The sequence below is a fragment of the Sceloporus occidentalis genome, unplaced genomic scaffold (assembly GCF_023333645.1).
Source record: "Sceloporus occidentalis isolate IW3139 unplaced genomic scaffold, rSceOcc1.0.p SCAF_120, whole genome shotgun sequence".
NCBI lineage: Eukaryota > Metazoa > Chordata > Lepidosauria > Squamata > Phrynosomatidae > Sceloporus > Sceloporus occidentalis.
The window spans coordinates 2943801-2959689 of record NW_028317100.1 but is presented as its reverse complement, the minus strand read 5'-3'; the positions used below and the strand labels follow the sequence as shown (position 1 = coordinate 2959689).

At 42.2% G+C, this 15889-nt stretch overlaps 2 pseudogenes; both read right to left on the bottom strand.

Moving 5' to 3' along the window:
- LOC149282286 (acrosin pseudogene) lies at window positions 1-939 on the bottom strand (annotated as a pseudogene).
- Window positions 940-9811: 8872 nt separating this feature from the next.
- Window positions 9812-10750, bottom strand: LOC149282285 (acrosin pseudogene; annotated as a pseudogene).
- Window positions 10751-15889: the final 5139 nt, after the last annotated feature.

Here is a 15889-nt window from a genome sequence, read left to right as displayed (position 1 = left end):
CTAAAATAGACCAATCTTCTTGCCGACGTTGGTGATAATTTTGGCTACTTTTTGCCAGAGGTTTTTCTCCACGGCTCTCTTTTCAATATTTTTGGATTTATCGATGTGTCCATAGATCCAGTCGAGATAGTGCTGCGTTGAAGTGTAAATTTGAGGGCTTTGCTTCTTGCTACAGCTGGAGCCCCAGCTGTTTATGCCAACCAGAGTATAGAACTTGGTTTTGCTTCTTTTGCACATCAAAGCTCCTCCATGGTCGCCGTGGCAGCTATCGATGCCTTCCTGTTCATTTCCCGCACACAGGTTGTACTCACTCACAGCACCGTTGTACCAGCTCGGGCGGTTGCAGCGTTCAACAGAAATCAAATTGACCTTGGTTTCCTGAAAGATGTTTGATTGCGCAGTGGATCCTTCTTTGATGACACCCCAGCCTGCAGCGTAGCAGTTATCCATGTTACTGAGAATCGCTGCTTTGGGTGGAAGGCAGGCAGGCTGAGTATTCGTGTCAAAGAAGATTGGCGTATTCAGCTGGAGTAAGGCAATGTCATTGTATTCAATTGCAGGGTTGTAGTCCTCATGTTGAATTATTTCTTTTATGGTTCGGATCTGAGCATCTGTCCCCGGGTCCGATAGTGGGTTGGCACCAACCACAACTCTCCAGAAAGTCAAATCATCACCGCGATGCTTAAAACAATGGGCAGCTGTGAGAACCCACAAATGATTCAGAACCACCCCTCCGCATGAATGAAAATAATCACCATTAATGCCTTCCTGGATACTAACTATCCATGGCCAGTCAGTAGGCTCTCCAAACTTGGCCCCTACCACACGAGGGCCATTGGCTTCATTCACTAGGGGTCTGTTCCCACATTCTGCATATTCAAAGTTCTCCGATGCACTGATCAGAGCACATATAAAAACAAGAATCACATACAGCTTCATGGTTAGACCGTCGCTGTCTACTAATGCAACAGAATGCACAGAATATAGCTGAGAGAATAATGACATCATAAAGGCAGAAGCATCTATCGAGGTCACAATAGAACTGAAGCATGAAACACAGGCAAACCGAGGAAGGGGAAAAACAATTGATTAAATAAATATAATATAAATAACTAAACAAAACATGTAAAAATAAAATACAAATACAAAATTACTGGAAACTTTATTGTAGCTATTTATTAAAAGTCAAAATTAACTATTATTAATATCACCCTAAACCAATCAAAGAAACATATAAAACTGTTGATCATATGCTGCCCAAATTCATATATTCCCAGTTATAATAACTCACAACAGTGTATCCTTTGTAGAATTGATAGTAAAGCTGTTGCCTTTCAGTATAAAACTGTAGGATGCATTGTTTGTAAATAAAGGCTGCTGGATCCAAGACCACGGTCTCTGCGAGGAACACCCACAGTATTAGTAAACGGGGTCCAAAACCGATGCAAACGATGTTTCCGATGCAAAAAATGTCTCCGGTTATGATATATGTGAAACCAGTACTAGCTAATCTTTCCCATTCCGTTTGTGCCGTCTTCGACTGTTACGTGGGAAGTCAGCTGACCAACTGCCATTGTCCTTCCTAAACTAATACTGCCTAACACACAGTTAATAATAATAATAATTCTTAATTTTGTAGCAGAATCACGGTTTAATATGACAAACGACATTCCAACAAATCTACACACTTCATTCAAATTGCTTAGGAAATTAACCCAGAAAGGGTTTAATCCAAATGCTACTATATATATATATATGATTTTGTCCTTTTGTGGACAAATTACCCTCATATGTAAAGGATAAAATCGCGCAATACAAAAGCTTTCTAAAATAAATTTAATTTGAAATACAATAAACGTCTAATACTAAATGACAGACTATAGAAGAAAAGGCTGTATAGAAAGAAAGCCCCGTCTGTCTTAAAAAACGGTATATAATATGCGTGGGTACTCTTAATTGGTTAAAAGGGGAACAAAGATATGCTAAAAAATGGCAAACAAAACTCCTGTCACTTAGGGGAGTAAACCCCTCTGTCATGAAGGGGTTAAATTAGTTGGACGATCTGAGACATTTAGGTGTGACAAATTTGCAAAAAGAGAAGAAATCCATAATTGATAACTACTTCATCACAGCACAGCAGTCCATCCTCGCTGATCATTGATCAATGTTATTTTGTTGGAATTGGTCTTCAACATCAACGTCCTACAGATACGCAACTGTTTTAGGGACTCTGTGGTGATTTGCCACGGGGCCCCCAGAACGCAGGGCGCTTGGGCAACTGCCCAGTGTGCCCATAGGTTTAGATTGGGGGGGTAAAAGGGGGGACAAGGAACATTATTGATAAACAAGTGTAAATACCTTATAGGAGTTGCATGTTTTAGAAGTTACATCTTCCATCGTTGCAGATATCCACATGCACTTAGATTCTGATGCTCCCGGTCTTCTGGGTGGAATTTAGAACTTTTTTTTCCTTTTGAGGGTTTTTAATTTTAACATGCAAATGTGATACCATTACAATTTTAGAACTTTTTTGAAGAACAGACGCACCAGAACTTTGGTTCCAGCCAAGAGTTCTCCAAACTCACCTGCAGCATGCGGCTGCTGGCTGGTATGAAAACTTATCTACGTCATAATCATCCAGCCGATTCAGGTGTACGTACTGCAGTCCTATATACAGTAGGTAGTGTTTGATTTTTAATAAAGATTAAAACATCTACCTGCAAAGCCATGTGATTATGCCCTGGATACTGCATGGTCCATGGGGTCTGTGTGGTGGTGCTGGTCTTTCTATCCTATCTCCCAAGTAGAGGTGGATGAGCCAGCCGGTTCTACGGTACAACTGTTTGTGAACATTGTTATTATCTGAAATACTAAACAAGAAAATAAGTTTCTTCTTGAATTGATGGTCAGAGCCGGTCATTGGACTGGACCCGACACATGCTCACCCAGAGGGAGTTTGCCCCTATGTGCTGGAATTACTTTCACACCTCCAGTAATTCATAGAATTTGTGTAGAATCAACATTTACAAACTTGTCAACCTTTTATGTTATGTTGCAAGTCTTTTTAGGCAACAAATAAGCAATTTTTTCAAGTTAATGATTTTGATTCAGATGAGTTTATTAATATTTAAACTTTTCTTGCTCCAATTTTCCTCAGGGTTAAACTTTTGTTCTGTACGCCTCTAAAGAAACATTGTGTTATGTGAGGTGGAGCTGATGCTTCACTTGTCTCGGTTTTATTTTCATCTTTCAGAGCTCTTTTGAGGAATGTCATTGGAGAGAACTGGAAGAAACTCACGAGCGCCAGGCTCAGCTCCTTCAACATGGCGTTCTGGGTAAAGGAGCAGCTCACATGATCACAGCGTATCGGGTGGCGACAAATGGAACATCTAGCACTTGTATGCTGACATCATGAGCATTTATTTCTACATTTCTAATAATTCTAAAATATAGTTTTCTATTTATGAAACGTGTCTCATGCATTATCGCTTTGCATTAGGGCTTGACAAATCCACTTCATACGAAGCAGGCAGTCCTCAAAATCCACAAACTCAGAGCTGCTGCACTACTACCTTTAGGTGACATGACCCTGTTGAGCTCCGAGCAGTATCTGTATAGAGCCAGTAGATCCCAGGACGCACTGTGATCTGGTCAGACTGGTCACAAGCGTCACGGCGAGAGATTTTGTATCTCACAAGACGGTGGTGTCCTTTAAAAAATAAGCAAATTTCCAAGAGGTAAAGCATTCAACCATGCAAGTCAATGGAGCACAGCTTTCTAATGTGATTAGTAAAATATTTCTTTTAAAAATGGAAAAAATAAAAATAGCTAAATAATTCAAATTTAAAATAATTATGCAGTGATGTCACCATCGGGGGAAAAAGGAAACATTGACATCACGGTACAAAGCAAATACATAAAAAAGGAATCATAAAAGGGGTTCAGATACATCTCTGTACAAAATCATACAAGAATTTGAAGACATGTCGAAGTAAATACAACCAGGTGGAGCATTGTAAAGTATATATATATAAAAATAAAAGATCGACAAGCGTGAATTGCAACCCGCGAAAGCCCCCGCCACCGTGGCCCGCACCTAGAAAGAGAAGGGAAAAAGGGGGACAGAGATGGGGTAAGTGAAGGGGGGGTAAGCAAAGAGAGAGGAAGGGGAAAAGGGATCAGAATAGAAGGAGGTAGTCTGCACGCCTTGGGTGAAAGAGGGCCTAGAGCCAGTGGGGTCTGCCTATCATTACTTTAGGAGCTCCGCCAGAACCGTAGAGGATTGGAAGGCTAACCAGCATGTCCAAACCCCTGTATATGCTTCCATCCTATCAGAGGACAAGTGGACCAATTCTTCCATCATCCTCGATGGAAGGAAGGGGCCTCAGGACGTCTCCAGTATAAAGGAATTAGACAACGAGCAGCATTAAGAAGGTGTCATATAATAGAGCGTTTCATAGACGTTAAAGATTTCTCAGAGTGAAGGAGGCCAACAGTTTGTATGACAACTCCTGATCCCTTGTCACGGACCGGGATATCAGGTCTGATAGGAGCCCAGGTGCAGGGGATACGAGGGGCTCTGTCTGTACCCCACGATGCATGATGGCTTGGGGTTGGCACAGATGGGCACAGGAAATAAATCACAGACAGAAGATGCTGATAATAGTTGTATTGCAGATGATGGTACAACAACATATAAACAGGGAAAGTCTCTTGGCTGGAAGCCGTCTGGATTGGGCACACACGGCAGGAAGCCCTCTGGATGGGGCACACACGGCAGGAAGCCCTCTGGATGGGGCACACACGGCAGGAAGCCCTCTGGATGGGGCACACACGGCAGGAAGCCCTCTGGATGGGGCACACACGACTGGAAATCCTCTGGATGGGGCACACACAACTGGAAGCCCTCTGGATAGGGCACACACGACTGGAAGCCCTCTGGATGGGATACACACAACTAGAAGCCCTCTGGATGGGGCACACACGACTAGAAGCCTTCTGGATGGGGCACACAGGACAGGAGCAGATCAGGAACCATACCGGAGCAGATCAGGAACCATACAGGAGCAGATCGGGAACCATACAGGCAGTCCTAAAACGTCAATGTCAAGGCCCAGACTGAAGGGATGGGCAGGTTTATATAGGCTGGCTAAATCAGGTAATGGACCTGATAATCAGTCAGAGTTCAAACAATTCCAGACAGCGAAGGGTGAAACGTCACATCCCTATTGCTATTCTCCCAATGTTCCTCCGTAAGGTCTATCTGTAGAGCCGTCTCCCACTTACCTATATGAGATGGAAGGGCAGGATATACAAGAAGAAGGAGCAGGCCATTTAACAGGGAGATGCCATGGGCAAGACTGAAGCCACTTTTATGTCATTTTAATTATATGATGTTTGTGTAGATTTATCAGCAGTTATACATCTCCATTTTTAGTTTATCATGCTGCGGTATTGTACCATAGACAACAGCACCTTCAGCACACCAAGACATTTTGGTCAATGCTCTGCTTCCAACTTTGTGGGAACAGTTTGTGTAAGATCTTTTTCTTTTCCAGAATTACTGAACCCCGACGCACAAATCAAGCTCCGTAAAGCCATACGTCTCATCCAACATCAGTTCCTGACCTCACAAATGCTCTATCATGTGGAAAGCCTTCCCAGAATTGTGGAAGCTGTTTTAGCTTCAAAGAGGGAACAACTGCATATTCATATGTATTTATAATGCAATGTCATAAAAGTTTCTGTAATGGCCAGGTGTGCCAAAACTTTTGTCCATATAGTGTATATGCAGCGTAAAAAGAGATTGCAGGTTGTTATGAGGGCTTTCAAGAATCTCCCATGCTATATGGAGAACATGATACAACAAACATCTGAGATAATGGGGAGGAATAACCATGCAGATCAAGGGAAAACCATGTTAATATGGCTGCTCAAGCAATATTCACAGAGATAGATTGCATTATTTAGATATAAACTGCTAATGTCCCCCTCCAGAAAAACTCCTCTGGGTGTTATTGGCAATAAATATCACTATACACATAAAGCCAGCAGTGTCACCTTTTTTAATGGAAGATCTAGGCTTGTGGTTCTAAACTGATTGGCAACTGGTTGGGAAACCCTTTGCATGAATTCTAACTCCAAGCTGTATTTGAAGAACCAGCTATTGAGAACGAGAATCTGAATCATTCATCCTTGCATACTATTCTGACATCTGTATATATGTCTGTGTGTAGTATATATAAAGTTGGTGCCTTACACTGCCACCTGGTGGTGAACTTTGGCCATGTTTCTGTCAACTTCCTGTTCCAGGTTATTCCACTGTAAGCAAGTCTGAGGAGAAGACAGTTAGAGCAGTGATGAGCTCTCCCTTTTTCTTACACACAGGCCTTGGAAATATAAGTCTTTTTACAAAAATAAAATCAAATAAAAAGTAAAGTCAGTAAGAATCCAAACAGTACCATTGCTTCCTGGGTTTTTATTGAGTAGTTGTTCGCTGTCTGCCAAACCTTATTCTAGTAAGACATCATGAGGGCAGAACACATACCATGGAAACAATCATGTTTTTTCAACTCCATAATTATTCCTCCCCATTAAATTAGTTCTATTCTTTTGTTAAGTCCCTGATTGCTGTTGATTGGTGCAGACAGCCCTGAGCGGGGACAGGACTTTTCACTACAGGACTTTGGTTATACTAGTTTTGTCACATTTTCCTACAGACACCAGCTACCCCAGGATGAACTTTTGAATCAAACACTGATTAAAACACAAAAAGTGAATTTAGTAATGATTAATGTCATGGAAACAACCCTCCTTTGTTTTAACACTTTTGCAGTACTTGTGTTTAGCTGTAATTTTCTTCTCTCTCATTATATATATTGGTTTTTTTTCATAGATACCACTGGCTAAGAAGCCACATTTGAAGTATAAATTTGTTTTAATTTTAGCATCTGGTCGGTCTTAGCTCAGGTCCTTTTTGGGACATCTATGAACCCGGCAAATTCAATTTATACCAAACCGTACATTTTTATAAACATCACTGGAGAATTATTTTTACAGGTTATGTCAGGGTCCACTTTTCGCTGCCTGAACCATGGCTTAATTATACATCAGGCATATCCATCTGCTACTAGTGGCCGCCCTCCTGCCTCTGGAGTGCTCAGAACCAGATTACCAGGTACAGCTGACCCTCATTACCTGAGTGAAGCCCTGCCTTTATAAGACCTGCCCTGCCCTTCAGTCAGGGCCTTGGCATTGATGTTGAAGGACTGCTTTGCTCTGAGCCAGTACCTCCACCTCCACCTCCACCTCCACCTCCACCTCCACCTCCTCCGCCTGCACATGAGCCTGTGCCTGCGCCATTACCTGAGCCTGTGCCTGCGCCGTTACCTGAGCCTGTGCCTGCGCCGTTACCTGAGCCTGTGCCTGCGCCGTTACCTGTGCCTGCACCGTTACCTGTGCCTGTGCCTGCACCGTTGCCTGTGCCTGCTCCGTTGCCTGTGCCTGCGCCTGTACCGTTACCTGAGCCTGCGCCATTGCCTGGGCCGTTGCCTGGGTCGTTACCTGAGCCTGCGCCTGGGCCGTTACCTGAGCCTGCGCCTGGGCCGTTACCTGAGCCTGCGCCTGGCCCCTTACCGGAGCCTGCGCCGTTACCTGAGCCTGTGCCTGGCCCTGTATTGCTCTGTTCCCGTCCGCCCCGCCAGTGGGCCTCCGTTGTCGTCTGCACCGCCAGTGGGTTTACCTGCTAGTGTGCCAGTACCCGAGCCTGTACCTGCCGTTCGTGACGTGACCTGCCCTGCATGTCATTGGTCATTAAACGGTTAAAATAAGGAGACCATAACCAGAGTGAAGCGTCAAATAAAGATACAAAAGATTGCAAAAATATAAAAACTGGTCTGGACACTTAATGCAAACATGGTCCTGAAGTGGTCATTGACGACTTGTTGAACGTTTGTTCGTCATAAAATTCTACTCAAAAACATGATTCCTTAAAAACTGGTTCCATAATCACATAGATGGGTACAATTCTGCAGTAGAGAGAACATTTCTTTGATAAAATATGTTATGAACAATGCAATTTACAACTAGTTAAGCAATAAGTGCGAACCTGCTGTCCTATTGCATCTATTTCATAGATGATATTTTCTTTGTATGGAAAAGGGCAGAAATAGAATGATTCCAATAATTGGGGCATTAAACTTCTTGATATCTTCATATAGAACCAACAAATACATACGACTACATACTTCAAAAAAGTGGACGTAAATAGCTTTTATAGATAATTCTAGCTGCTGCTTTGCACCTTAAATTAACAATGTCCTCAATGAACAATTCTGTAGGATGAAAAGAAATCATACTCAGCAAGATGTTTTAAGATTAAACCTCTTTCCGTTCTTTGATATTTAAATCCAGACGCATAAATGAATGTGTCAGGACTCGGGCGATCAGGTCGTGCAGGAGACCATGTGCAGGGGATACTTGGGGTTCGGTCTGTAACCCACGGTGCATGATTATGCAAACAAAGACACCACAAGCAGAAATCCAGGTAATGCAGTGTATTTTATGTATATAACAGGACCAGCAAATAAGGGTAATATAGTCTAAACAAGAAACCGGACGTATGGCAAAATAAAATACCGGTAATAAGTCTTTTGGCAGGGAGCCCGCTTGGAAGGGCACGTAAGGCAGGGAGCCCGCTTGGAAGGGCACGAAAGGCAGAGAGCCCGCTTGGAAGGGCACGAAAGGCAGAGAGCCCGCTTGGAAGGGCACGAAAGGCAGAGAGCCCGCTTGGAAGGACACAAAGCAGGGAATCCACTTGATCAGGACACGAAGAAGGGAATCCACTTGATCAGGACACAAAGCAGTGAACCAGGAACAGTACAGGTGCAGCGCCACAGCAGAAAGGTCCATAGACTTCAATACAAAGGCCCTGACTGAAGGGCAGGGCAGGTTCATAAAGGCAGGGCAATCCAGGTAACAAGGCCTACCTGAGTTCTGAGTACTCCAGAGGGCGGAGGGTGGCCACTAGTTGAAGCAGATTTAAACGCCACAGGTATAAAAAAGCCATGGTTCAGGCAGCAAAAAAGTTGTTCCTGACAGAATGTATATTATTTTACATGTTGTTTTATCTGTATTTTAACATTATATTTTCACTATACATGTTTATAATTTGAGATTATATATTTAATGTGTCATTTGACTATATTAAAACTTTTTTTTTTGTTTTTAGTCCTTGCCAGTTGCGTACATATATATAGATATATACACATTTTAGTCTTTATCCGTAGCACTCTCACCTGTATCCTATTTTTATTTGTATTTCTATGTGCAGAGGAACCACATATTTGGTGTTTTTTTGGAGCTGCTTATTTATTTTTACCTTGAGAGTCTTTTTTCTTTCTATTTTACATAATACAGTATATGTTTTTCTTTTTGTTTTTCCTTTTTACGATATGATATTAAAAGCCCATAAACAGCACATGAAAAATTAATTAATTAGCAAACCCAGTACTAGATATTGCAGATCAACAGAAGAATAGCCAGACCACAAGATTTCAATATTCACCAGGTACCTTGCTACTTCACAAAAGAAAGACTACGTCCAATGCTCCTGCTTGATCTTATTTCATCTATACGAAGTATGGACTATATCGACAGCGTTTTATAATCATCACAATAACACGTCTTATTGATGCATTTCTATTTATTAATATCTTAACTTATACAACTAATGCCTAACACTCTATATGGTTTGCAAATCACAAATAGATGGTTCACCATTGATTTAAAGTTCTTTCCCATTCTGGACCATCTAAAATAGACCAATCTTCTTGCCGACGTTGGTGATAATTTTGGCTACTTTTTGCCAGATGTTTTTCTCCACGGCTGTCTTTTCAATCTTTTTGGATTTATCGATGTGTCCATAGATCCAGTCGAGATAGTGCTGCGTTGAAGTGTAAATTTGAGGGCTTTGCTTCTTGCTACAGCTGGAGCCCCAGCTGTTTATGCCAACCAGAGTATAGAACTTGGTTTTGCTTCTTTTGCACATCAAAGCTCCTCCATGGTCGCCGTGGCAGCTATCGATGCCTTCCTGTTCATTTCCCGCACACAGGTTGTACTCACTCACAGCACCGTTGTACCAGCTCGGGCGGTTGCAGCGTTCAACAGAAATCAAATTGACCTTGGTTTCCTGAAAGATGTTTGATTGCGCAGTGGATCCTTCTTTGATGACACCCCAGCCTGCAGCGTAGCAGTTATCCATGTTACTGAGAATCGCTGCTTTGGGTGGAAGGCAGGCAGGCTGAGTATTCGTGTCAAAGAAGATTGGCGTATTCAGCTGGAGTAAGGCAATGTCATTGTATTCAATTGCAGGGTTGTAGTCCTCATGTTGAATTATTTCTTTTATGGTTCGGATCTGAGCATCTGTCCCCGGGTCCGATAGTGGGTTGGCACCAACCACAACTCTCCAGAAAGTCAAATCATCACCGCGATGCTTAAAACAATGGGCAGCTGTGAGAACCCACAAATGATTCAGAACCACCCCTCCGCATGAATGAAAATAATCACCATTAATGCCTTCCTGGATACTAACTATCCATGGCCAGTCAGTAGGCTCTCCAAACTTGGCCCCTACCACACGAGGGCCATTGGCTTCATTCACTAGGGGTCTGTTCCCACATTCTGCATATTCAAAGTTCTCCGATGCACTGATCAGAGCACATATAAAAACAAGAATCACATACAGCTTCATGGTTAGACCGTCGCTGTCTACTAATGCAACAGAATGCACAGAATATAGCTGAGAGAATAATGACATCATAAAGGCAGAAGCATCTATCGAGGTCACAATAGAACTGAAGCATGAAACACAGGCAAACCGAGGAAGGGGAAAAACAATTGATTAAATAAATATAATATAAATAACTAAACAAAACATGTAAAAATAAAATACAAATACAAAATTACTGGAAACTTTATTGTAGCTATTTATTAAAAGTCAAAATTAACTATTATTAATATCACCCTAAACCAATCAAGGAAACATATAAAACTGTTGATCATATGCTGCCCAAATTCATATATTCCCAGTTATAATAACTCACAACAGTGTATCCTTTGTAGAATTGATAGTAAAGCTGTTGCCTTTCAGTATAAAACTGTAGGATACATTGTTTGTAAATAAAGGCTGCTGGATCTAAGACCACGGTCTCTGCCAGGAACACCCACAGTATTAGTAAACGGGGTCCAAAACCGATGCAAACGAGCACTTAGTCTCCGGTTATGAGATACGTGAAAACAGTGATAGTTAATCTATCCCACTCCGTTTGTGCCGTCTTCGACTGTTACGTGTGAGGTCAGCTGACCAACTGCCAACACACTTAATAATTGTTCTTAATTTTGTAGCAGAATCACGGTTTAATATGACTAACGACATTCCAACAAATCTACACACTTCTTTCCAATTTTTTAGGAAATTAACCCAGAAAGAGTTTAATCCAAATGCTACTATATATATATATATATATATATATAATTTTGTCCTTTTGTGGACAAATTACCCTCATATGTAAAGGATAAAATCGTGCAATACAAAAGCTTTCTAAATTTTGTTTTAATACTATTATTAGTGTTAATTTAGGGGCAGTTATGGTTAATGGGGTGTTTCGGGTTAATTTAGTGGCAGTTATGGTTAATGGGGTGTTTAGGGTTAATTTAGGGGCAGTTATGCTTAATGGAATCTTTAGGGTTAATTTTAGGGGCAGTTATGGTTGATGGGGTGTTAAGGGTTAATTTAATGCTGAGGGTTAATTTAATTAATTTAGTAAAGTTAGCTTAAGGTGCAGTTACAGGTAAAGGGGGAAACTAAATTCTGTGGGTAGTGATTATTAATGTATTTATTTATAAAAGTATGGTGATATTCTCTGAATGATTCGAATCCCTGTAAGATCCGGATCTTTGAACGACTCTCTGCCTTCATTGACATCACTCGAGTAGGCAGGCGGGAGGGTTCATTGACTAATGAAAGGGGCGGGGCCAATCGTTAGTGTGCCTGCACGGAGCAACTGGGAAACAGTAACTCCTGTGGGTCACACTGAGTGATCCGAAGATTCGGATCATTTCAGTGAACGAGTCGAAATGATCCGATTCACTTTAATGATCCGAACTTCCCATCACTAATACGCCTGCGTAATGCTCGGGCTTCTTCCTGCTATTATAACTACAATACCCATAAGCACTTTCGCCAAACCGGAATTGTATTTATGTTTGAGAGCCAGACAGTTTATAACAGACGTTTCCGGCGCCCAATCGGAATATTGTAAAACCCTGGGATACTTTGTGGAGGGAGGCGAGGCTACCAATGCGCAGGGGCAACGGGAGGGCTGCGGGGGTCGGGGGTATATTGGATGCTTCCGGGGTGGTCAGGGGCGGCTGTGTGAGGAGTTGCCTCGCTAAGTAGCTGGGCACTGTATGGTGGAGAGGGGACTTAAGGTCAGTGGTATGTGTGACCTGTCCTCTATTGGAGTGACTATATGTATTCATGTATATATGTAATATATACTATATATAAAAAAAAAAAAAAAAAAAATCGCCGGTAGGCTTTTTTTTGCTTTGACCCTCTTCTTGTGGCTTCTGGCAGCGTTTACATGGCGCTTGCACCGTTAATGGTTTCTGGTTTCTCTTTCTCTCTCTGTAATGTGTTTTGTTCAGCGCTCAACAAAGCAAGTATGTTTAGCAGCGGGGCGATGCCGGGGCGTTTGGCTGGGCTTTGGTTCGTTTCGTCCAGTCTCCTCCGGTGTGCATGTCAGTATGTGAGGGTGAGAGCCGGGACTGTCCTGTAGCGGCAGGCTGTGGTGTGTGTATCTGTGTCGCTCATGTATGTGCAGTGAGTGAGGCCTTCCTGAACATATAGTGACAGCCTCTGCATGCGTGTTAGGAGAGACCTGTCTGATCTTGTAGTGCTATATGTGAGATACCTGACCTCATATTGTATAGTAATAGATGCTGTGATATAGGGCTTTCATGCTTCCAATCGAGCTGCTGGCTTTATATGGAAGAATATTTTGTATTCTTTCTAGTTAATGCTATTTTCAGGGGTTTAATGCAAGTTGTATTGACTTCCAAATATCTTTAATATGGTGTAATGTATATGTGGTCCTTGAGTTTGTTTTGGCTTTAACTGGCATACTAAATTTAATTTATTTTTATTTTACAGGAAAACATTGATGGTCTTTCCTTCAGAAAAGGTTAGTTGATCTTCTGGAGGTTTAAGGAATCATTTACCCCCCCTGTACCCCCTTTAGCTTTACGTTAAGGTGGAAAGGCTTCCAGCTGATGTGAGGATAGCGTGCAATTAACACGTGTCTGCCAGCCAGGGTCAATCCAGAACCCAGAGACTTTCCTAACCCCACCGCTACAGAAGAAGGCTCTGTATGTGCGGATAAATGCCGTAAAAGCACTACTGGCAGGTGGACCGCAGCCGCCTATAAGCTGAATGAGCGGTTCTTGATTAAAACATCTGACTGACAGATATCCTACTAAAATACTGTTTCTTTCCTTGATCCCTGTTTTAAAATAAGTCTTACTGTCCTTTTTAACATCAGAGAACTATATTTTACTACCATGCCAGCTGGCTTTAGATGTGGTGCACCTTCCATTGATTTTCTACCAACATACTTTCACTGTACAGTCCATATGTTATAGAAATGCTCATGTTACCTGCATCAAGGGTGAAGAGAATGGTGCTTTTTGGAAATAAGACATTATTATTATTTTCTTTATATAGTGCCAACAATGTACGCAGCGTTTCTTACAATACATATACTCAAGGGGTATGACAAGACGAGAATCGACAGACTAAGACAAACCGATACGTTAGATGGAGAGAGCCCGGCTCGCAAGCTTACAATCTTTAGTGTGTTGATTGATAGTGTTGCAGGAAATAATTGTTCACTGCCTGAATCCATACAGGTATTTGTTATGAAATGCCGTGTGACTTGTGTTGGTTGGCATTTTTGGATTGAACTTTTAGTCTTGTGTTCTTGGATGTGTAGCAAATGCAGTATCTGTGCTTTAGGATTTTACAGGCATACCCTGCTTTAGGGACACTCACGAGTTGTGAGACAAGGCATATAACGGTATGATGTGTGTGTAATATCTGTCTATAAATATCTCTCAGTAATATCGTGAGATTGAGTGCAGACTAACTTGGAATATATTATATATATATACACTCACTGGCCCCTTTATTAGGTACACCTTGCTAGTACAGAGTTGGACCCCCTTTTGCCTTCATTCTTTGTGGCATACTTTCTACAAGGTGCTGGAAACGTTCCTCAGAGATTTTGGTCCATATGTACATGGCATCACGCAGTTGCTGCAGATTTGTTTCCCGTTCCACCACATCCCAAAGGTGCTCTATTGGATTGAGATCTGGTGACCGCGGAGGCCGTTGGAGTTCAGTGAACTCATTGTCGTGTTCAAGAAACCGGTTTGAGATGATGAGCTTTGTGACATGGTGCATTATCCTGCTGGAGGTAGCCATCAGAAGATGGGTACACTGTGGTCATAAAGGGATGGACATGGTCAGCAACAATACTCGGATGGGCTGTTGCATTTAAACGATGCTCAATTGGTACTAAGGGGCCCAAAGTGCACCAAGAAAATGGCCCCCTACACCATTACACCACCAGCCTGAACTGTTGATACAAGGCAGGATGGATCCATGCTTTCATGTTAACGCCAAAGTCTGTCCCTGCCATCTGAATGTCGCAGCTGGAATCGAGACTCATCAGACCAGGCAACGTTCTTCCATTGTCCAATTTTGATTATTCTGTACGAATTGTACCCTCAGTTTCCTGTTCTTAGCTGACAGGAGTGGCACCCGGTGTGGTGTTCTGCTTCTGTAGCCCATCTGCTTCAAGGTTCGAGGTGTTGTGCGTTCAGAGATGGTATTCTGCATACCTTGGTTGTAACAAGTTATTTGAGTTACTGTTGCCTTTCTGTCATCTTAAACCAGTCTGCCCATTCTCCTCTGACCTGGCACCCACAAGGTATTTTCATCCACACAACCGCTGCTCACTGGATATTTTCTCCTTTTTGGACCATTCTAGAGATGGTTGTGCGTGAAAATCCCAGTAGATCAGCAGTTTCTGAAATACTCTGGCCAGCCCGTCTGGCACCAACAACCATGCAACGTTCAAAGTCGCTTAAATCCCCTTTCTTACCCGTTCTGATGCTCGGTTTGAACTTTAGCGAGTTGTTTTGACCACGTTTACATGCCTAAATGCATTACGTTTCTGCCATGTGATTAGCTATTTGTGTTAACAAGCAATTGATCAGGTGTACCTAATAAAGTGGCCAGTGAGTGTATATATCTATAGCTAACCGCTCTATTTTGTGTACTCTTCCAGTCGTAGACTAGAGCCCATTCCTTTTGATCTCTTTATGAATCTATATAGTGTTTCTCCATACAAGCCCTCATGATGCTGTTGTACGGTGCCATGAGCAGATCTCCGCGTAAGGAGGCATGGACTGCTAACTTGTGTTGACCATAGAGCCGGAGTAATTAACACTACTTTCTGTCCTAACCTATTGCTCAATATCCACTTAGACCAGACCTGAGATCAAAAAAAAATATTTATGATATTATATTTAGTCAGATGCTATTTTCACTCAGGCTAATTCACCTTTTTTGCCACCCTGTTTGCATTAAAACTCCACACTGTGCAATGCGATTTAATGAGTACAGAAAATGAGCTTGGAGTCTCTGGGAACTTACAACCAGGTGTTCCAGACGGGATTTGGTTTAGTCCTTTATTATATTGATACAACATGCAAACTTTTCTACATACCTGTGTGTGTATATAATGTGTTCAGGTGTCGCTTGTAC